Genomic DNA, 24,977 nt, shown 5'->3' on the forward strand with positions numbered 1-24,977 from the left:
TTCATTCCTGCTCTTCAACAGCGAACATAGAAGTCATCTGGAGTCTCTACGTCTGTCTCTCTGACGATGATGCACTTCCTGCCTCACTGCTGAGGGAAGTGACAAGGAGGTAGGATAGTGGGTGATGGGATGGTGATTTCATAATAAGCCAGAATTATCAATCCAGCCTCCAGGAGAGTGTGGCATATTGGTCAGAGACCCACCAGAGAGCAGAAGCTTGGTGGTTCCCATGGCTCAATCTATAATTGGTTGAAGCAGGATTTGATTCCTGCATAGGCTACACTGAACACCTTCCTAATATTGAGTTGCCCCCGCCCCCCTTTGCCCTCAGAACAGCCTCAATTTGTTGGGGCAAGGACTCTAGAAGGTGTCAAAAGTGTTCCACAGGGATGCTGGCCCATGTTGACTCCAATGCTTCCCACAATTGGGTCAAGTTGGCTGGATGTCCTTTGGATGGTGGACCATCCTTGATAGAAAACTGCTAAGCGTGAAAAACCCAGCAGCATTGCAGTTCTTGACACAAACTGGTGCGCCTGGCACCTACTACTGTCGTGTCCTTGGCATCATTAAAAGTGATGACTGTTATTTTATCAAATCAATTCTCTGTAATTATTATTACGTGATTAAACTAATCATGTAAATGTAATTAACTAGGAAGTCGGTGCACCAAGGAAAATCTTCAGATGATAAAGTTATAATTTTCCGAATATAACTTCAGATATTTTCATATCTGATCAATTAGTCTGATCAATCAATTAATTAACCTCACGTTAGTCTCATTCCAAACGTCATAAATTGTTGGTTATCTGCACAAACCCAGCCTTTACTATGAATCATCCATACACCAATTGTCTTAATCATTTATTTACTAACTAACCACAGAAATGCACCAACAAACAGTAGATCTGTTACTAACCAATGATAGGGAAGATTCCCTAGTGGGCTAAGCTGATATGACGGAGAAAGACAAAAAGGGATCACTACACAGTTGATAATTATATTAATTTAAATGCTAATCCTTTGCACATCAACGCTCACTCATTCGGGAATAATTGCAATCAATATATATTTACGCCCAGGTGTGGTCGTGATCTCTGTTGGACTCGTCAGTCCGTCTGCTGGAGAATCAGTTCATCCGCGTCTCTTTCTCACTTTCTGAAGATCAAAGTCTTTCGTGGTTAGAATGGATACTTCAGAGTTCTCATAGAACAGATGTTTCAGCTGTTGTCGGTAATAGCATCCTAGGTTTACATAATTTCTAGCTGCAGACTAGTAATTAGTATCTAAGATTTGCTCTTATTCTGTCGGGATCGATAGTCTCAGAGTTTAACCATTTCCAACCGTGTAGCCAATGCTCCACGTGGTATGGTTAGGAATTCAATAACTATTCGCAATCACAGCTCACGCTGAGTTTGCTCAGTCTTGGTACTCAAACCTGTGCCACCTCAGCTGACACCGAGGTATGTGTGGTCTGAAGAGGATTTCCTCAGGAGGGGTTTTTATTCGTAACAATAGATAAGGCGGTTCTATGAAGTCTGATCATGTCTGTGCTCATGGGGGTGGGCCAATGACTTAGTTAAACTTTAAAGGGAATACAATTCTCACATTAAAGGTTTATCATATTACATCATTTCACAAATAGTTTCATCCTTACTCATTCATTTTATACAATAATACAATTAGATGCAAACTTCAAAATTGAGAATTGTACACATTCAGCGATATAGTTGTGTGTTTCCTGTCCTTTCTGAGGTCACCAAATGAAAGTGTCCACGGACCATTCCCACCTTCTCACAAGCGGACATTGTTTCATATTCTCATTTTGGGGATTTAGGAGTTTGCCATGTGAAATCCTTTGTTCTCTCTGTGTCTCTCTTTCTGCATGGCCAGGGGGAGAGAGTCTCCGCCAGGAATTTACAACCTGAGATAACAGAACCTGAGTGTAGGAGAGAGTGGGAAGCCATGATCTATACCCAGAAAGGCCCATGTCATGACACTACCATACCCCGTTCAAAGGCACATAAATATTTTGTCTTGCACATTCACCCTCTGAATGGCACACATACACAATCCATGTCTCAATTGTCTCAAGGCTTAAAAATCCTTAATTAACCAGACTCCTCCCCTTAATCTACGCTGATTGAAGTGGATTTAACAAGTTACATCAATAAGGGACCATAGCTTTTACCTGGTCAGTCTTTTTTTGCGGGATTTTACCGTTTTCTCTCCAATTTCATGATACACAATTGCGATCTTGTCTCATCGCTGAAATCTCCAATGGGCTCGGGAGAAGCGAAGGTCGAGTCATGCGTCCTCCGAAACACAACCATCCAAAATCACGCTTCTTAACACCTACCTGCTTAACCCGGAAGTGTCGGAGGAAACACCGTTCAACCAAAATCAGCCTGCAGGTGTCCGGTCCAGCACAAGGAGTCGCTAGAGCGCAATGAGTTAAGTAAAGTCCCCCCCGGCCAGACCCTCCCCTAACCTGGACGACGCTGGGACAATTGTGCGCCGCCCTATGGGATTCCCGGTCACGGCCGGTTGTGACACAGCCTGGGATAGAACCTGGGTCTGTAGTGATGCCTCAAGCACTGTGATGCAGTGCCTTAAACCGCTGTGCCACTAGGGAGGCCCAGAGCAGGTGTTCTTAATGGATAAAAGCATCTGCTCAGGCCTCCAGAGTGGCGCAGCGGTCTAAGGCACTCGTAGCAGGCCAGGCGCCTGCAAGCTGACTTCGGTCACCAGTTGGACGGTGTGGACACAGTGGTGTGGATAGCTTCCGGGTTAAGCGAGCAGTGTGTCAAGAAGCTTTGCAGGGTCGTGTTTCGGGGGGAGCATGGCTCTCCACCTTCGCCAATTGGATATCATGAAATTGGGGAGACAAAGCATCGGCTCAAACAGAATATTTAATCTAATACAGGATTAAGGAAATCTGGCTATATGTTCAACCATTAAGGTCTGCACATCACAAGGGACATACAGTACATCCCAACATTTATGAATTTAACATTCACTGCCTATAAAATGGCTGGGTTAAAACAAGGCCAGATCCTTCTTAGCACTGAGAGAAAATAGAACGGAAATCCCACTGCCGAAACTTCCTGTAGAGTCCTGAGCCTTATTATCTGAGTGACTAAAACGCCCCGGAGAGAATGTGAGAGAATGGGAAATAAATCTGCATTCTCTCTGTGTCGTCATCAGTGCTTCTTAGCACTTAAGAGGAAACCGAGATAGAAATAGTCAGGAAAGGCCTCACAGTGTAAGGTAGTGGGCACATGAAGGGAGACAGAAGGAGGATGGTTCTTTGTTCATGGGGAGTTAGACAGTCACCCGGGGGATGGGGAGTAGGATTGGGGTGGGGGTGAGGAGAGGGCAATTTTCAGCAGTATAATTGTAGAATCTAAAGCTATAAAAAAGCATTTGAGGCATTTTCAAATCAAATCTAATTGTATTTGTCAGATGCTTTGTAAACAACAGGTGTAGACTAACAGTGAAATGCTTACTTACGGGCCCTTCCCAACAATGCAGAGAGAAAGAAAAACACAAGGAATAAATACACAATGTGCAACGATAACATGGCTATATACACAGGGTACCAGTACTGAGTCAATGTGCAGGGGTATGAGGCAATTGGGGTAGAGTAGATATGTTTATATATAGGTAGGGATAAAGTCACCAGTCAACAGTCACCAATCAACAGTCATTGTGTCTGATGGACTTGGTCTCCATGCCTAGCAGCTAAAACGAACACATTGGGACTCATGTGGGTACAAACCACGAGAAAAATGTCTGGTTGGACCAGCCTCCCAGAGTGTACATTGGAAGCAGCACACACAGACATTTTCTTGGATCATGACCTGGCTGTGACTGCAGACATTATGACCATCACACAGTGGGGTTGGAGGGGGCTGGCTGTGACTGTAGACATTATGACCATCACACAGTGGGGTTGGAGGGGGCTGGCTGTGACTGCAGACATTATGACCATCACACAGTGGGGTTGGAGGGGGCTGCTGTGACTGTAGACATTATGACCATCACACAGTGGGGTTGGAGGGGGCTGGCTGTGACTGTAGACAGACAGTGGGGGGGATGAGAAAGACAAAGTAGTGGGTCTACTGGACCCACCAGGCTGTGAGTGTTTGTACAGGGAGTCATCAGCTGTATGGTCATGTAGTGTATGGTAACGCGCAGCCGTCTGAACGCCGCAGCCCGTCTGGTGTTCAACTTCCCAAGTTCTCACACGTCACCCCCCTTCTCCGCTCTCTCCACTGGCTTCCAGTTGAAGCTCGCATCCGCTACAAGACATGGTGCTTGCCTACGGAGCTGTGAGGGGAACGGCACCTCCGTACCTTCAGGCTCTGATCAGGCCCTACACCCAAACAAGGGACTGCGTTCATCCACCTCTGGCCTGCTCGCCTCCCTACCTCTGAGGAAGTACAGTTCCCGCTCAGCCCAGTCAAAACTGTTCGCTGCTCTGGCACCCCAATGGTGGAACAAACTCCCTCACGAGCCAGGTCAGCGGAGTCAATCACCACCTTCCGGAGACACCTGAAACACCACCTCTTTAAGGAATACCTAGGATAGGATAAAGTAATCCTTCTAACCCCCCCCCCTTAAAAGAGTTAGATGCACTATTGTAACAGTGGTTGTTCCACTGGATATCATAAGGTGAATGCACCAATTTGTAAGTCGCTCTGGATAAGAGCATCTGCTAAATGACTTAAATGTAAAAAATTGAATGGTAATGTAGTGGTAATGGGAAACGTAGAGGTAATATAGTATTGAGTCTGCAGTGCTACCCACCAGGCTGTCGACCCCTCCCAGGGTATGATTGGTGTTGTACAGGGAGTATGTCAGCTGGTACACCCCATCGTTGGTCTCGCTGTTGCCATAGAAACCCACTCCCACCGCAGCGCTGCACAGAGCGAGAGACAGGAAGGCGCAGGTTAGCTTTTGTTTGATAAATGAGTATAGTACAAAGTATAAAACACAGTACCGACGACTGATCCAATGAATTACTGATCTTCCTTTAAAAGGAGGGTGGTTGAATTACTGATCTTCCTTTAAAGGAGGGTGGTTGAATTACTGATCGTCCTTTAAAGGAGGGGGGTTGAATTACTGACTTACTTTAAAAAAAGGTATTTATCCACAATAATAAACTGTTATCTACTACCCTCTCATGACCTTCGGTCGATCGCAAGGTGAGAGTTGAATTACAACCCCTGACCTTTTGTCACTCCCAGGGTGAGAGTTGACTGCAATCTCTGAAATGGCAGCATGAAAGCTTGAGCATCGTTGCACATCCCCACCTTGAGGGCATCGTGCAGGCTGGAAGAATATGTTAGGTTGGTTGATGATTGTGAAAATCTGTGGGAACCGCCATTCTTCTGTTTATTCAGTATAAAAACTTGAACAAGTAGACCGCCGTTTTAGAGGCTGTCTTCTTGGCCGCAGTGACAAAAATCGTATGTTTTAAAGCAAATTTCCTGTAATTCTACACATTTTGCCAAGGCTTATGCTGTGCTCTTATGCTATCTCAATGGCTCAAATATTATAACAAAATCAATGGAGGTCCATAACATGACATTCTAGGAATTTTTGATTCTCTAGATACAGTACCAGTCAAAAGTTGACACCTATTCATTCAAGGGTTTTTCTTTATTTTTTTACTATTTTCTACATTGTAGAATAATATTGAAGACATCAAGGTATGAAATAACACATAAGGAATCATGCACTAACCAAAAAAAGTCTTAAATAAATCGAAATATATTTTATATTCTTCAAAGTAGCCACCCTTTTCCTTGATGACAGCTTTGCACACTTAGCATTCTCTCAACCAGATTCAACTGGAATTATTTTTCAACAATCTTGAAGGAGTTCCCACAAATGCTGAGGACTTGTTGGCTGCTTTTCCTTCACTCTGCATTCCAACTCATCCCAAATCATCTCAATTGGGTTGAGGTTGGGTGATGTTGGAGGCCAGGTCATCTGATGCAGCACTCCATCACTCTCCTTCTTGGTCAAATAGCCCTTGCACAGCCTGTTGAAAAACAAATGATAGTCCCACTATGCCCAGAACCAGATAGGATGGCGTATCGCTGCAGAATGCTGTGGTAGCCATGCTGGTTTAGTGTGCCTTGAATTGTAAATAAATCACTGACAGTGTTACCAGCAAAGCACCACCACACCTCCTACTCTAGGCTTCATGGTGGGAACCACACAACTGGAGATCATGCATTCACCTACTCTGTGTCTCACAAAGACATAGCGGTTGAAACCAAAAATTAGGACTCATCAGACCAAAGGACAGATGTCCACTGGTCTAATGTCCATTGCTTGTGTTTCTTGGCCCAAACAAGTCTCTTTTTATTATTGGTGTCCTTTAGTAGTGGTTTCTTTGTAGCAATTTGACCATGAAGGCTTGATTCACAGTCTCCTCTGAACAGTTGATGTTGAGATGTGTCTGTTACTTATTATACACGTAATACTTATTGTTATTCCGGATCCCAAATTGAGCAGCAGCTGCTGAAAAAATGAGCTCCTACAAATATTGAAATTTACATGGTTTTTAGAGTGAAATACATTGGAAAAAAGCAAACGAAAACTGCAAGACTGAACTGGAGACAAAACAAGCAACAAACAAAGAAGATAGTTACTTTTTCCAAAGCCTACTTTTCATAAAATTGTACAGTTATCTTAGCTAGCTGAATTGTTTACTAGTTGCTATGGACTCTCCTGGAAGAAGCTAGCTAGCAAACAAAGAATATCTAGTTACAAGAAGAAAAGAAAGACACATTAAGGACAGAAGAAAAAGGACATCAAAGTGAAACAGTCCTCTAAAGACACAAGAGACAATAGTACAAGAAACGCTTCTATTGCATTTATATTCTATTTCTATAGCTTCTTCAAGGTTTCCAAGATGGCGTAGCAGTCAGACGTCCTTTGTCCTCGTCTTGTCCTGAGTATATATGTTTTGTATAGTTTTGTCTTTTTCTTCGCATATCTTTTTATATATTTTTTCTAAAAACTCAACTTCAAAACACTCTCCTGCAACCCGCCTCACCAAATGTGGTGCGGATCTGTTTTTTTCCCAAAAGTATTATTCACCTCGTATTCGACAACAAAATCTTGCCAGAAGTTAGCCAGCTCACGTTAGTATTCAGCTAACCACGGCTAGCGGTCATCAGCTATCCTTTAGCTCGGAAAGCTATCGCCAGTTTAGTACAACGCGACTCAGACCAGAGCATACCGGACCTATTTTCTCTCCATATCCCCGGATTTCTACCGCAAGCTCTGGACATTTACACCTGGATCTCGCAGCTAGCTAGCTGCTATCCGAGTGACTATTGGCTAACGTCGGTCCCGGAGCAAACACCAATTATCCTGGAGCTAGCCAGCTGAAGAGTTCCATRAGCCACTCCTGGGCTACAATCACCTATCCGGACCCGTTTTACTGCCAATGCGGAGCCCCACCGGGCCTTCACGACTGGAATACCGACGTTACCTACCCGAGGGAGTTATTCAACTGGCCCCTCCATCGCGACGTAACCTGAGCGCCCATCTGCTAACTGCGGCCCGCTAATCGTTAGCTGTCTTGAGCATATCGGCTGCTATCTGAACAGGTCTATCGAACAATCTTCTTGGGCCACTATAACTATATTGACAATTGGATTGGTTCCCTCTACCACACGGAACACCACTAATCTACCGACGGAAACGCACGGGGTGGCTAAAAACAGACCTCCATCTTCTGCTAGCTTGCTACCCATGGCTCGGCTATCTGTCTGAATCGCCGTGACCCCAACCAACCTCACTACTCACTGGACCCTTATGATCACTTGGCTAAGCATGCCTCTCCTTAATGTCAATATGCCTTGTCCATTGCTGTTCTGGTTAGTGTTTATTAGCTTATTTCACTTTAGAGCCTCTAGCGCTGCTCATTATACCTTATCCAACCCTTCAGTTCCACCACCCACACATGCGATGACATCACCTGGTTTCAATGATGTTTCTAGAGACAATATCTCTTTCATCATCACTCAATGCCTAGGTTTACCTCCACTGTATTCACATCCTACCCATACCTTTGTCTGTACACTATACCTTGAATCTATTTTATCGCCCCCAGAAACCTGCTCCTTTTACTCTTTGTTCCGGACGTCCTAGACGTCCAATTCTCATGGCTTTTAGCCGTACCCTTATCCTACTCCTCTTCTGTTCCTCTGGCAATTTAGAGGTGAATCCAGGCCCTGCAGTGCCTAGCTCCAATCCTATTCCCCAGGTGCGCTCTTCTGATTACTTCTATAACCGTAAAAGCCTTGGTTTCATGCATGTTAACATTAGAAGCCTCCTCCCTAAGTTTGTTTTATTCACTGCTTTAGCACACTCTGCCAACCCGGATGTCTTAGCCGTGTCTGAATCCTGGCTTAGGAAGACACCAATAATTCTGAAACCTCCATCCCTAACTACAACAGTTTCAGACAAGATAGAACGGCCAAAGGGGGCAGTGTTGCAATCTACTGCAGAGATAGTCTGTCCTACTATCCAGATCTGTACCCAAACAATTTGAACTTCTACTTTGAAAAKTCCACCTCTAAAAACAAGTCTCACTGTTGCCGCCTGCTATAGACCACCATCTGCCCCCAGCTGTGCTCTGGATACCATATGTGAACTGATTGCCCCCATCCATCTTCAGAGCTCGTGCTGCTAGGTGACCTAAACTGTGACATGCTTAACACCCCGGCCATCCTACAATCTAAGCTTGATGCCCTCAATCTCACACAAATGATCAAGGAACCTACCGGGTACAACCCCAAAGCCGTAAACACGGGCACCCTTATAGATATCATCCTAACCAACTTGCCCTCTAAATACACCTCTGCTGTTTTCAACCAAGATCTCAGCGATCACTGCCTGAATCCGTAATGGGTCAGCAGTCAAACGACCTCCACTCATCACTATCAAACGCTCCCTGAAACACTTCAGCGAGCAGGCCTTTCTAATTGACCTGGCCCGGGTATCCTGGAAGGATATCGACCTCATCCCGTCAGTAGAGGATGCCTGGTTATTTTTTTAAATACCTTCCTCACCATCTTAAATAAGCATGCCCCATTCAAGAAATGTAGAACCAGGAACAGATATAGCCCTTGGTTCTCTCCWGACCTGACTGCCCTTAACCAACACAAAAACATCCTGTGGCGTTCAGCATCGAACAGCCCCCGTGGAATGCAACTTTTTAGGGAAGTTAGAAACCAATATACACAGGCAGTTAGAGAAACCAAGGCTAGCTTTTTCAAGCAGAAATTTGCTTCCTGCAACACAAACTCAAGAGTTCTGGGACATTGTAAAGTCCATGGAGAATAAGAGCACCTCCGCCCACTGAACTGAGGATAGGAAACTCTGTCACCACCGATAAATCCACTATAATTGAGAATTTTAATAAGCATTGTTCTACGGGTGGCCATGCTTTCCCCCTGGCCACCCCTACCCCGGTCAACAGCCCTGCACCCCCCACAGCAACTCACCCAAGCCTTCCCCATTTCTCCTTCTCCCAAATCCAGTCAGCTGATGTTCTGAAAGAGCTGCAAAATCTGGACCCCCACAAATCAGCCGGGCTAGACAATCTGGACCCTTTCTTTCTAAAATTATCTGCGGAAATTGTTGCCACCCTTATTACTAGCCTGTTCAACCTCTCTTTCATGTCGTCTGAGATTTCCAAAGATTGGAAAGCAGCTGCGGTCATCCCCCTCTTCAGTTTTACGAGGGTATGTTTGGCAGCATGAGTGAAGGATGCGGTGTTGCGAAATAGGAAGCCAATTCTAGATTTAACTTTGGATTGGATATGTTTTATGTAAGTCTGGAAGGAGAGTTTACAGTCTAACCAGACACCTAGGATTTTGTAGTTGTCCACATATTCTAAGTCAGAATCGTCCAGAGTAGTGATGCTGGACGGGCGGGCAGGTGCAGGCAGCGAGCGGTTGAAGAGCATACATTTAGTTTTACTTGTATTTAAGAGCAGTTGGAGGCCACGGAAGGAGAGTTTTTGCTCATCTGGAGGGTTGTTAACACAGTGTCCAAAGGGCCAGAAGTATACAGAATGGTGTCATCTGCGTAGAGGTGGATCAGAGACTCACCAGCAGCAAGAGCAACATTATTGAGTGAGAGACATGTATATCAACGAATTGGCGAGGGCACTAGAACAGTCTGCAGCACCCAGCCTCACCCTACTAGAATCTGAATAAAATGTCTACTGATGACCTGGTGCATCTGTCCCCAACCAAGGAGGGCCGACAGCAGCACCTACATCTTCTGCACAGATTCTGTCAGACCTGGGCCCTGACAGTAACAAAAATAATGGTGTTCCAAATAAGGTCCACTTGAAAGGACCACAAATACAAACTCCATCTAGACACCCTTGCTCTATAGCACACAAAACTATACATTCTGTAGCTTGGCCTAAACATCAGCACCACAGGTAACTTCCACAAAGCTGTGAACGATCTGAGAGACAACGCAAGAAGGGCCTTCAATGCCATCAAAATAACATAACATTCGACATACCAGTTAGGATCTGGCAAAAAATACTTGAATCAGTTAGAGAACCCATTGCCCTTTATGTTTGTGAGGTCTGGGGTCCACTCACCAACCAATACCTCACAAAATGGGAAAAACACCAAATTGAGACTGCAGAATTGTTTATTTTTTTTATATTTTATGTTTATTTATTTTCCCTTTTGTACTTTAACTATTTGCACATAATTTGACATTTGAAATGTATTTAGAGACAGGGGGGTAGAGAGGGAGAAAAGGGGTTGAGAGAGAAAGGGGATGAGAAAGGGGGAGAGAGAGGGGATGGAGTGAGAGCGAGAGGGGTATGGAGAAAGAGAGCGAGAGGGGTATGGAGAGAGAAAGGGGATAGAGAGACAGGGGGGATGAGAGAGAGGGGATGAAGAGCGAGGAAGAAAGGGGTTGAGAAAGAAAGTGGGGATGAGAGAGGACGGAGAGAAAGGGAATGGAGAGAAAGGGAATGAGAGAAAGCGAGAAGGGGATGGAGAGCGAGAGAGCGTGGGGTGGAGAGAGGGAGGGTGTGTGGAGAGAGAGAGAGGGGGGATGGAGAGAGGAGACAGAATATGCATCTCACCATGAATCAAGTATTGATGATGCATTACATCATGTCTGTGGGGCGTCTTTACACACCAAAACATTAGCCCGGTATCAAGAACACACCGTCGGGAATCTGCCTCCTTTCATGTTCCTGTATTTAAACAAGTTCTATGAAGTTAGAAACAGAGGGATGCATCCCAAATGGCACCTTATTGGATTTAGTGCACTACTTTGTTTACTGTAAAGAGTGCCATTTAGGACGCACGGAGAGAAACCTCAAAACATCCAGGAAAGAAATAAGTACAGTCTAGCAGATTAAAGCAGCTAGAGGAAATAGGTCTATCTTTTGAAGCGCTGTATCTGAAATATCTCTGAATCATTGTCATTAACAGGAGGATGGTAGGGGCCTGGAGAGAAGAGGGATGGAGGGAGAGAGAGTTAGTAAACTCAGCAAAAAGAGAAATGGGCCTTTTTCAGGACCCTGTCTTTCAAAGATAATTCATAAAAATCCAAATAACTTCATAGATCTTCATTGTAAAGGGTTTAAACACTGTTTCCCATGCTTCAATGAACCAATGAACCATAAACAATTAATGAACATGCACCTGTGGAACGGTCGTTAAGACACAAACAGCTTACAGGCGGTAGGCAATTAAGGTCACAGTTATGAAAACTTAGGGCCTTAGAGGCCTTTCTACTGACTCTGAAATACACCAAAAGAAAGACGCGCAGGGACCCTGCTCATCTGCTTGTATGTGCCTTAGGCATGCTGCAAGGAGGCATGAGGACTGCAGATGTGGCCAGGGCAATAAATTGCAATGTCCGTACTGTGAGACGCCTAAGACAGAGCTACAGGGAGACAGGACAGACAGCTGATCGTCCTCGCAGTGGTAGACCACGTGTAACACCTGCACAGGATCGGTACATCTGAAAATCACACCTGCGGGACAGGTACAGGATGGCAACAACAACTGCCTGAGTTACACCAGGAACACACAATCCCTCCATCAGTGCTCAGACTCTCAACCTATTGTGGACAGAGGCTGGACTGAGGGCTTGTAGGCCTGTTGTAAGGCAGGTCCTCACCAGACATTACCGGCAACAACGTCGCCTATGGGCACAAACCCACCGTCACTGGACCAGACAGGACTGGCAAAAGTGCTCTTTTCTGACGAGTCGCGGTTTTGTCTCACCAGGGGTGATGGTCGGATTTGCGTTTATCATCTAAGGAATGAGCGTTACACCGAGGCCTGTGCTCTGGAGCGGGACCGATTTGGAGGTGGAGGGTCCGTCATGGTCTGGGGTGGTGTGTCACAGCATCATCGGACTGAGCTTGTCGTCATTGCAGGCAATCTCAATGCTGTGCGTTACAGGGAAGACATCCTCCTACCCCATGTGGTACCCTTCCTGCAGGCTCATCCTGACATGACCCTCCAGCATGACAATGCCACCAGCCATACTGCTCGTTCTGTGCCTGATTTCCTGCAAGTGAGGAATGTCAATGTTCTGCCATCGCCAGCGAAGAGCCCAGATCTCAATCCCATTGAGAACGTCTGGGACCTGTTGAATTGGAGGGTGAGGGCTAGGGCCATTCCCCCCAGAACTGTCCAGGAACTTGCAGGAGCCTTGGTGGAAGAGTGGGGTAACATCTCACAGCAAGACCTGGCAAATCTGGTGCAGTCCATGAGGAGGAGATGCACTGCAGTACTTAATGCAACTGGTGGCCACACCAGACACTGACGTTACTTTTGATTTTGACCCCCCTTTGTTCAGGGACACATTAATCAAATTCTGTTAGTCACATGTCTGTGGAACTTGTTCAATTTGTGTCAGTTGTTCATACAAATATTTACACATGTTAAGTTTGCTGAAAATAAACGCAGTTGACAGTGAGAGGACGTTTCCTTTTTTGCTGAGTTTAGAACTCCTCTTAACTCAGATAAATATCTGGTGGCCATCAGACAGACTAGATTGTCTCATGCGCCATACAAACTGATCTAGGACCAGGTCCCTTCCGTCCGTCAAATCATATTCATTGTGATCTAAAGGGCAAACTGATTCTAAATCCGCACTCCTACTCCGAGACTCTTGACACATACGGCCCCTGGCCTAATTTGACTGAGTGTGCATAGAAAACGTCTGTGGTCCTGTCAATGACGCAAACTGGAAAAGAGGATGATAGAGAGGACATTCAGAGAGAGAATCAGAATTCCATCTCCAACACATGCATTTCTCTTTGTGTGTGTGCTTCCGTGCTTGCACGGGTGTATACAAGTACTCTTTAACTTTGATTAGATCACAGTGACGCATGTTCTCTATGGCAGGGTCTAGAGGGATAGAGATTTAACATTTACCATTGTAGCACACATGATATGCCAGCCAGATAGCCAGACAATAACTCATTGGTATTATGTATGCACACACTTCCCCCTGGGGGTCCTGGGTCGATTCGCTTCCCCTGGGGGTCCGATTCACTTCCCCTGGGGGTCCGATTCACTTCCCCTGGGGGTCCGATTCACTTCCCCTGGGGGTCCGATCACTTCCCCTGGGGGTCCGATCACTTCCCCTGGGGTCCTAAGACAGACAACTCCAACACAATGCAATAAAGTAAATTTTGAGTTCATATCTGACTACACAGCAAATGCATACCAGATCTTACAACGCCTGAAAATGTATTTAACATATCAGCTAACCACATATGATACAGCCATCGAATGCCTGACTGGACAGTCAATGATGTGGCATGCAACCATTGGTTGATGCGAAGCCTGCACATCGAGTCGGGCAACAACTTGACCATTGAGGCGTACTATCCTCAATGATGGCTACCATACCACAAAACTCAGTTGATGTAGCCAAAATACACCCATAAAAGTCTTATCCAAAAATAAATAATATTTGCCCATAAAAGCTGTTCCAAAAATAATTATTTATGTTCAGGGAATTAACAAAACAAACTATTATAAAAAGCTGTAGGCTGAAAATATATCCCCTGAAATAGAGTGAAAACCACATAAAAAGGCTTTTAATCTTTTATCTCTGACAGATGGACATGAATAGGAAAACAATTGTCCAGTTGAATCAGCATCCTTCCATGTTGGCAAAGCGGAACTGTAATAGAACCGTCTGGAAGAGCTCATAAAAGTGACATGAGTAGGACACTATCATTTGTCTCCCTCTCGCTCCTCACACAGCCTTCATGCAGGTTACATGGGGTTAATTGGTCAGCGTCTGTGTGCTAATGGGAGGCAGAACCCAGGACTACACAGCCAGCTTCTACATGCGACGTCACGGACGCCAATAACAGTACACCACAACAGATCAGAAGCTAGCATGCAACAGCATCACAAGGAGATGAAAAATAGGGGGAGAGAGAGTAATGCTCTAATAGCCTATCTCCGAGGTCTAGTTAGCAGTTATGTCATTAACATCAACTGTATGCTACCATCACAATAAAAGCTGAATAAGATAAATACCACTTCCAGTCACAAAATGAATGTGAAAATGTAAAGCTAGTCTGACACAATATGTCAAAGTAATGGGATTAGTATCTACAGTTGAAGTCGGAAGTTTACATACACTTAAATTGGAGTCTGTTAGGACATCTACTTTGTGCATGACACAAGTAATCTGTAAACAATTGTTTAACAGACAGATTATTTCACTGTATCACAACTCCAGTGGGTCAGAAGTTTACATACGCTAAGTTGACTGTGCCTTTAAGCAGCTTGGAAAATTCCAGAAGACTTCATGGCTTTAGAAGCTTCTGATTGACTCAAATTATGTCAATTAGCCTATTGGAGGTGTACCTGTGGATGTATTTCAAGGCCTACCTTCAAACCCAGTGCCTCTTTGCTTGACATCATGGGAAAATCAAAATAAATCAGCCAAGACCTCAGAAATAAAAATTGTAGACCTCCACAAGTCTGGTTAATCCTTGAGCAATTTCCAAACGCCTGAATGTACCACGTTAATCTGTACAAACAATAGTACGCAAGTATAAACACCATGGGACCACGCAGCCATCATACCGCTCAAGAAGGAGACGCGTTCTGTCTCCTAGAGATTAACGTACTTTGGTGCGAAAGGTGCAAATCAATCCCAGAACAACAGCAAAGGATCTTGTGAAGATGCTGGAGGAAACAGGCACAAAAGTATCTATATCCACAGCAAAACGAGTCCTATATCGACATAACTTGAAAGGTCGCTCAGCAAGGAAGAGGCCACTGCTCCAAAATCACCATAAAAAAGCCAGACTACGGTTTGCAACTGCACATGGGGACAAAGATCATACTTTTTGGAGAAATGTACCCTGGTCTGATGAAACAAAAATAGAACTGTTTGGCCATTGTTATGTTTGAAGGAAAAAGGGGGAGGCTTGCAAGCCGAAGAACACCATCCCAACCGTGAAGCACGGGGGTGGCAGCATCATGTTGTGGGAGTGCTTTGCTCCAGGAGGGACTGGTGCACTTCACAAAATAGATGGCACATATATTGAAGCAACATCTCAAGACATCAGTCAGGAAGTTAAAGCTTGGTCGCAAATGCATCTTCCAAATGGACAATGACCCAAAGCATACTTCCAAAATTGTGGCAAAATGGCTTAAGGACAACAAAGTCAAGGTATTGGTGTGGCCATCACAAAGCCCTGATGTCTGGAATTGTGAAAAACTGAGTTTAAATGTATTTGGCTAAGGTGTATGTAAACTTCAACTGTATCTGCCACCACTACAGTTTCAAAACAAAAGGAGCACCAATGAGTCTCTCTAAAGACAGATACATCTAAAGACATACATCTAATTTCACACATTGAAGGAGACAGCTGTGTAGCACATCTCCACAACCCAGGATCTGGCCACTGTAATAACATTAAAGACTCCATCCATCGACAGCATAGCCAGGCTGAACGGAGGCGATCCACAACCCGGAAATTCCACAATAAATATCACATTGTACTAGCTGCTAGGAGAATGAATTAGTACAACAGATGGCTCAGTTGCTGTTTTGGACGCACACTTTTCTGTCTCATTTGGGAAGAAATGCTCAGCGAATCAGAGAGGAGGATGACGTCTCAAAGCATCCTCATCTGAGAGGAAAAAAACACCCTCATGTGTAATACATTTAAGCAGGTGATATTATTAAAAAGACTAACTGAAGTCAAATTTCCTTTCGTGGAGGTCAGAAAAGGTTGTCATGTCTTCATTGATATCAGTTGTGACAGTCTTTGATGTTGAAAAGGAGAACATAATAAGTCTGTTACAAATCCCTTTGGCCCGACAGTCTAGGGGGGGGATGGTAACGAGACCCGTAACAACTCATGTAAAGTGTAACAGTGACAAAGTAACGGTGAGAACGAAATAACACAGACAACTTAATTACCATCAAACACTCAGGGTTTATTTCTAAACACACGGTAAAGGAGGGGAGCAGGAAAAGGGGCTGAGCTGGACCCAAGGAAAGAAAGAATAATAATCCAAAAACACCCCTAAGCTAGACTAGTCTATTTCAACAACAGCTAACTAAAAATACAGTGGGTGGTCCGCCCAGTTCTAACTAGTGTATTTAACAAAGTTTACCTACGGGTAGTGTATGCCCATGGGCAACCTGTCTGGTTACCCCCTTTTCCCACCATCAAACAAACACTCAAACACCATAACCAAAAACAATACTCACAGGTGGGGACAAAGTGACATGTATCCTCAACCACACACGAGATCTACAGACATATGGCATTACAGAGATATTGCTCTAGAGAAAACAACTGACAGGGTTTTTAAACCAAGGGAAAGGGACTGTGATTGGGTAGGAGAAAAGGAGCAGGTGTCTTCTGATTAGCGACTGATTGATGACTGATTGGGGAATGATGATGGTCACCTGTGAGTAGGGGAGAAGGAGAGAAAAGAAACACACAGGATACACACAGAATACTTGTATCCGTAACAGTCTTCTTATGAACAAAACCAAAATATTCAGCCTTTTGGGTAAAAATGATTCCCTTGGGACAACACTGTTGGGACTCAAGAGTTTAAAGGCACTTATCCAACCTTGTGCAGGCCAGGGGTGATGGCTTTCATGCACCTCCCAAAATAATTCCACTTCATAAATTGTTAAAACGAGTGGCAGTAGTACAGTTGACCCACTCTCCATTTCAGCCACAGGCTTAAATAATGTAGTCAAACTTAATGAACATTTAAGTGTGTTTTAACTCAGTCTTCTGACCAAAGTACAGTTGAGACACAGCTGGATATCTGAGCAGAGAGAAAACACTGACTAAATGTGGCTGACAAGACACTTAATCATGTACAATTAGGGTATAACTAACTGTTAGGGTATAACTGTTCAGCCTTAGGTGGTGTCAGTGTGGTTCAAATATAGTGTAACAATATACCCCTTTGACTCAAGGAGATTCATTATTGTGTCGGTGTCTATGCAACCGCCTACAGCAGTGAACTAAAAGGGTTAAGTAATGGCTTAAGTAATGCTTACTTAGGAGCCCCTAACCAACATTGCAGTTTAAAAAAAATATGAGTAAGAATAAGAAATAAAAGTAACAAGTAATTAAAGAGCAGCAGTAAAATAACAATATCGAGACTATACACAGGGGGGTACCGGTACAGAGTCCATGTGCGGGGGCACCGGTTAGTTGAGGTAATATGTACATGTAGGTAGAGTTATTAAAGTGACTATGCATAGATGATAACAACAGAGAGTAGCAGTGGTGTAAAAGAGGGGGGTCAATGCATAGTCTGGGTAGCCATTTGATTAGACGTTCAGGAGTCTTATTGCTTGGGGGTAGAAGCTGTTTAGAAGCTTCTTGGACCTAGACTTGGCACTCCGGTACCGCTTGCCGTGCGGTTGCAGAGAGAACAGTCTATGACTAGAGTGGCTGGAGTCTATGACAACTTTTAGGGCCTTCCTCTGACACCGCCTGGTATAGAGATCCTGGATGGCAGGAAGCTTGGCCCCAGTGATGTACTGGGCCGTACGCACTACCCTCTGTAGTGCCTTGCGGTCGGAGGKCGAGCAGTCGCCATACCAGGCAGTGAAGCAACCAGTCAGGATGCTCTCGATGGTGCAGCTGTAGAACCTTTTGAGGATCTGAGGACCCATGCCAAATCTTTCCAGTCTCCTGAGGGGGAATATATTTTGTCATGCCCTCTTCACGACTGTCTTGGTGTGCTTGGACCATGTTAGTTTGTTGGTGATGTGGACACCAAGGAACTTGAAGCACTCAACCTGCTCCACTACAGCCCAATTGATGAGAATGGGGGCATGCTCGGTCCTCTGTAGCTGCAACTAAGTAAACTTCCAATTATCCTCCAATATCCCACCAGCTAAAACCTACCCTCATCCCAAGTTGCGTTGTCGTCCCAGTGACTGGTCGACCATCCCTGTACACATGGATCCTAGGGCCTTTAAAAAGGCCATCTTTTAAAAAAAACACATGGCGACACCTACAGTAATGTCTCTGTTGGTAAACAGCGATCCCACTACTGCACTTAACCCTACAACGAGGAGGATGGCAGACGTGTGTGTGTGATGGCTGACGAGAGGGAATGCCAGTGGCCAGCATAACTCAATAAGAGCAGAGCACTGGGTTGAGATGATGACTGTCACAAGATGAAGGACACAAGTTCCCACTCCTCCAAATAGATTCAATTAGGGCACTTTGTGTGGACGACCATCTCGTCTGAATCCCAAATGACACCCTATTCCCTACATAATGCACTACTTTTGACCAGAGCCCTATAAATCCCAGTCAAAAGTAGTGTTCTAAATAGGGAATAGGGTGCCATTTGGGACACCTTACCAGTACAGATCAAATGATGTAACACACAATGCCAAGGGATTCCCCGCAGGCCCTATTGGCTGACAAATTCTATTAGATGATTAATGTCTGTCAAGTTTTACCACAAAAAAAACAGCTTTCCTTTGAAGTAAATTTGAGTTTGGCTCCTTTGATCAAAGGGTATTCACTCAGCTAATGTCATTTTAATAACTTTTCTTGATATATAATAACATCAATTAATGATGAGGGGAAACAAAAGGGGTAAACAGCACAGTTGTGAAGTTTACTTTCATTCAAGAGCTATCTCGAGAAACACCAAGAAGGCAAAAATTAAGGTGACTTCTTTCTTGTCTTTTACTAAACATTTGGAGTGCTGCGGCCGCCTACTGTAATTATGCCTGTGGAGATCAGGACTATGAGCCAGCGTCCTAGTCCCAGAAAGAGACATGAGGACTATGAGCCAGCGTCCTAGTCCCAGAAAGAGACATGAGGACTATGAGCCAGCGTCCTAGTCCCAGAAAGAGACATGAGGACTATGAGCCAGCGTCCTAGTCCCAGAAAAGAGACATGAGGACTATGAGCCAGCGTCCTAGTCCAGAAAGAGACATGAGGACTATGAGCCAGCGTCCTAGTCCCAGAAAGAGACATGAGGACTATGAGCCAGCGTCCTAGTCCCAGAAAAGAGACATGAGGACTATGAGCCAGCGTCCTAGTCCCAGAAAGAGACATGAGGACTATGATGCCAGCGTCCTAGTCCCAGAAAGAGACATGAGGACTATGAGCCAGCGTCCTAGTCCCAGAAAGAGACATGAGGACTATGAGCCAGCACCCTAGTCCCAGAAAGAGACATGAGGACTATGAGCCAGCGTCCTAGTCCCAGAAAGAGACATGAGGACTATGAGCCAGCACCCTAGTCCCAGAACAGACATGAGGACTATGAGCCAGCGCCCTAGTCCCAGAACAGAGAGAGGAGACTGTAAACACACAGTAGGTTAGTAATTGTTCCTCACCAGCTGAGGAGTCCGGCGGTGACGGCAGACCAGGTGACACAGCAGGAGTTGGGGCTCTTGCTCTCCTCCTCATCTTTCCGACAGCAGCACAGGCAGCTCAGGTAGATGGCCAGGCAGAGCAGGTTCAGGCCCAGCCCTGCAGCCACCATACAGGCCAGGAAGATGAATGACTACAGGGAGAGATGGAGAGAGAGAGCGATGGAGATAGGGGGATATGGAGAGAGGGGGAGATGGAGAGAGAGTATCAGTTGTATCCATCCTAGAGGGGGAGCTCAATCATTTCCAAACCCAGGGACACATACCAGCCTGTGGTGACCTAAATGCCAGAACTGGACAGGAACCCAACATTCTCAGCACAAAGGGGGACAAACGCCTACCCGGAGGTGACAACATTCCCTCCCAAATATGCCCCCCTACACACAACTCCGACAAAACAACAAACAGCTCCTGCAGTTCTGTCGCACACTGGGTCTGTACATTGCATTACATGTAATGGATTACAAAAAATAATAATCGGTAACTGTAATCTGTTACGTTACCAGCAAAAATATTGTAATCAGATTACAGATACTTTTGAAAAACTATAATGATTACTTCGTGGATTACTTTTAATTCAGAAAGGATGTTTACGGAAAATACATCTTTGACACTACTCTGTTTTCTCAATGACATTCAAATCGGCTTATCATGAGATACTCTACCTCAGGCGAGCAAAACCTCAAGACTTCCTTAGATTTCATGCACCAGCTGCTGTTTACAAATATACACAGACCACACCCCCTTGTTTTACCAGAGGCAGCAGATCTATCCTGCCAAAAAAAGCGTAAAACCCGCCAGCTGTATGTTATTCATGTCGTCGTTCAGCCACGACTCGGTGAAACTTAAGAGATTACAGTTTTTAATGTCTCGTTGGTAGGATATACGTGCTCAGAGTTCGTCTATTTCATTATCCAATGATTGTACATTGGCTAATAGGACCGATAGTAAAGGCAGATTACCAACTCGCTGTCGGATCCTTACGTCACCGATATCTCTGTCTCTTTCTCCTGCGAATGATGGGGATGAGGGCTTTGACTGGTGTCTGGAGTAAATCTGTTGCGTCCAACTCGTTAAATTTTTTTTTTTAATCCAGTAGGGGGTGAGTCATCGCTGTCCTGATTTCTAGAAGCTCTTTTCGGTCATAAGAGACGGTGGCAGAAACATTATGTACAAAATAAGTACCAAATAACGCGAAAAAACATACACAATAGCACAATCTGTTAGGGGACCGTTAAACGGCAGCCATCTCTTCCGGTACCATTATTAACAGCAGACATTGTGAAAACAATGTCCTGAGCAAATGTCTAATTGGCTTCCTACCAAGACAGCATATGACAGACCACATATTACATTATAAAATCAATGTCTACAAACAACAAGTGTGCAGTTAAAAAATTTGCAATAAACACGGATTTCTTTCCTCAGGGCCGTGGGGTAAGACAAGGATGCAGCTTGAGCCTCATCCGCTTCAACATGTATATGAATGAATTGGCGAGGGCAATAGAAGTCTGCAACACCCGGCCTCACCCTACTGGACTTGGAAATCAAATGTCTACTCTTTGCTGATGATCTGGTGCTTCTGTCCCCAACCTACAGCAGCACCTAGATCTTCTGCACAGATTCTGTCAGACCTGGGCCCTGACTTTAAATCTCAGTAAGACAAAAACAATGGTGTTCCAAAAAAGGTCCAGTTCCCAGGACCACAAATACAAATGTTATCTAGACACTGTTGCCCTAGAGCACACAAATAATAATACCTACCTCGGTCTAAACATCAACACCACAGGTAACTTCCACAAGGCTGTGAACGATCCAAGAGGCAAGGCAAGAAGGGGCTTCTATGCTATTGAAAGGAACATAAAAGTCGACATCCCAATTAGGATCTGGCAAAAAAACGCTTCAATCAGTTATAGAACCCATACATAGCCCTCTATGGTTGTGAGTGCTGGGGTCCAATCACCAACCAATAATTTACAAAATGGGTTAGGGTTTCTGCATACAGAATTCTGCAAAATTACACTGTGTATAACAAAAAAAAAAAAACAATGAATGCAGAGCGGAATTAAGACTATACTTGTGATCAAAGTCCAGAAAAGAGCTGTTAAATTCTACAACCACCTAAAAGGAAGCAATGCCCACACATTCCACCACAAAGCCCTCACCTACAGAGAAATGAACCTCGAAAAAAAGAGTCCCCTCAGCAAGCTGGTTCTGGGGCTCTGTTCACAAACACAAACAGAGCCCACATAGCCCCAGGACAGCAACACAATTAGACCCAACCAAATTATGAGAAAACAGATAACTATTTGACACACTGGAAAGTATCAACCAAAAAAACATAGCATATTGGAATGTACCTCTGACCCTAAACAGAGAGTACACAGTGGCAGAATACCTGAACACTGTGACTACCCAAAATTAAGAAACTCCTTGACTATATACAGACTATTGAGCGAGGCTACCATAGGCAGACCTGGCTCTCAAGAGAAGACAGGTTAGTGTCCACTGCCCACATAATGAGGTGGAAACCAAACTGGGCTTCTTAACCACCTGACAAATGTATGACCATAGAGACACATATTTCACACAGAATTTGAAAACAACTCAAACATTGATAAACTCCCATATCTGCGAAATACCACAAGGTGCAATCACAGCATCAAGCTTTGTGACCCGCCGCCATGAGAAAACGTCAACCAGTGGAGCACAAACAGCATTGTAAATACAACCTATATTTTTCTGTTTATATATCTTCCTCTACTATTCATATTACAACCAGAGCTGATAATAACACTTAAAGCATGTAGATTTTTTCAACATTTTAAGTGCAATATTTACAGTTAAATTCAAATAGTTTTTGTTGATGATTTGTGTCTTCTCAATTTTGTTTATTTCACTGCTTTGACAATGTAAACACGTTTCCCACGCCAATAAAGCCCAATGAAATTGAATCGAGAGAGCGGGAGCGAGGGAGATGGAGAGAGAGGAGCGAGGGAGATGGAGAGGGAGATGGAGAGAGAGAAGCGAGGGAGATGGAGAGAGAGGAGCGAGGGAGATGGAGAGAGAGGAGCGAGGGAGATGGAGAGAGAGGAGCGAGGGAGATGGAGAGAGAGGAGCGAGGGAGATAGAGAGAGAGGAGCGAAGGAGATGAGAGAAGGAGTGAGGGAGATGGAGAGAGACATTTTATATTTAATCTCTTTTAGCATTTTTTCGGTTTGCATACTGATTAGAGGTCAACCGATTATGATTTTTCAACGCCGATACCGATTATTGGAGGACCAAAAAAGCCGATACCGATTAATCGGCCGATTTTTTATGACAATTCCAACAATACTGAATGAACACTTATTGCCTGCTAACCTGGATTTATTTTAGCTAAATATGCAGGTTGAAAAATATATACTTCTGTGTATTGATTTTAAGAAAGGCATTGATGTTTATGGTTAGGTACACATTGGAGCAACGATACGCACCGCATCGATTACATGCAACGCAGGACACGCTAGATAAACTAGTAATGTCATCAACCATGTGTAGTTAACTAGTGATTATGATTGATTGATTGTTTTTTATAAGATAAGTTTAATGCTAGCTAGCAACTTACCTTGGCTTACTGCATTCGCGTAACAGGCAGGCTCCTCGTGGAGTGCAATGTAATCAGGTGGTTAGAGCATTGGACTAGTCACTCACTCACTCACTCACTCACTCACTCACTCACTCACTCACTCACTCACTCACTCCCTCATTCCATCCCTTCTTCAGATAGAGGTGAAGGGACAAGTACCCAGACAGAAATGCCAGACAGAAACGCCAGACAGAAACGCCAGACAGAAATGCCAGACAGAAAGCCCAGACAGCAAGTGGGATTTGTTACATATTATCCCTGTCTGTCTGTAGCCATCTGTCTGTTTACATACTGTGATGTCACCTGTTCTGTAAAACTATTGAGGGCATTACAGTTAGAGCTGTTCTGAATGTAAGCTCATAACCATAATAAATAATAAACTCAACACCTACAGTAAATATACATACCAGGCTAGTTATCTTAATTCCTCACACCTTTTTGCACCGTGATTAATACCCCCCCCCCCCCCCCAATCCTCCACTCCATCTGTTGAGGAGTGAGGGAGGGATGCTTGATGCCTCATTTCCCATTTGACGGCTCGATGGGTGAGGCAGGGGGAGACGGGGCTCATCTGGTGAAATCAATATTCAGCTATAAAACACAAGCTGTCCCCATTCCCATGTAGTATGCTATTTTAGACAAGGGGCCTGTAGTGCACTATATGGGGTTACCATTTGTGATGCAGCCATACAGGAAGTGTCCAGATGGGGTCAGGTCAATCAAAACACAACAGGATGGAGGGTTAGGAACCCCATCACCACCATCGCCCCGGTATCCCTACTGCGCATCCAGTCCCCGTACAACATGTTTTGATGAATGGTATGTAGAGAGATAATTGGTGTGTGTGTGTGTGTGTGTGGTGTGTGTGTGTGTGTGTGTGTGTGTGTGTGTGTGGTGTGTGTGTGTGTGTGTACAGAGGTGTATTCAGACAGGCAGACAGAGATGACCTGAGTGATATGGAGGGGGAGGGGTAACTATTCTGGTGTGAGAAGTGCTCAAAGGGGAGGGGCGGGAGGGGGGTGGATTGTACGTTGTAATTTAGGTGAGAACATTTTAATTGAGAGGGGCGGGTACAGGGGGGGGAGTAGCAGGGGGGCTGTGGGAGTGAGTTGATGGTGGGAGGGGTGGGAGACAAATTACATTAATTGCCAGGACTGACCAATTTGGCTGTGAGATGGGAGGCCGAAGATAAGGGGAAACAAAGCACCCCCCGCACGCCCTAGCCCCCTTCCATCGCCCATGGCTACGACAGGTTTGGTTGGTTGTGCCTTGCCGAAGGCAGGAACGAGGAGCGAAGTGAAAAGGGAATGTATCACTCCCCAGCCTTATTGGAATTCAAGCAGCAATGAGACAGGCAGCCCTGTGAGACGAAAACACACTGCCAATCTTGGGAGAGAGACGG

At 44.8% G+C, this 24,977-nt stretch overlaps 1 pseudogene; it reads right to left on the minus strand.

Annotated features, from left to right (window-relative positions):
• The window catches only part of LOC111977997 (protein tweety homolog 2-like), a 115,901-nt pseudogene that overhangs the window by 70,490 nt on the left and 20,434 nt on the right, over positions 1-24,977 (minus strand).

The sequence above is a fragment of the Salvelinus sp. IW2-2015 genome, linkage group LG18, assembly GCF_002910315.2.
Source record: "Salvelinus sp. IW2-2015 linkage group LG18, ASM291031v2, whole genome shotgun sequence".
Taxonomy (NCBI): Eukaryota; Metazoa; Chordata; class Actinopteri; order Salmoniformes; family Salmonidae; genus Salvelinus; species Salvelinus sp. IW2-2015.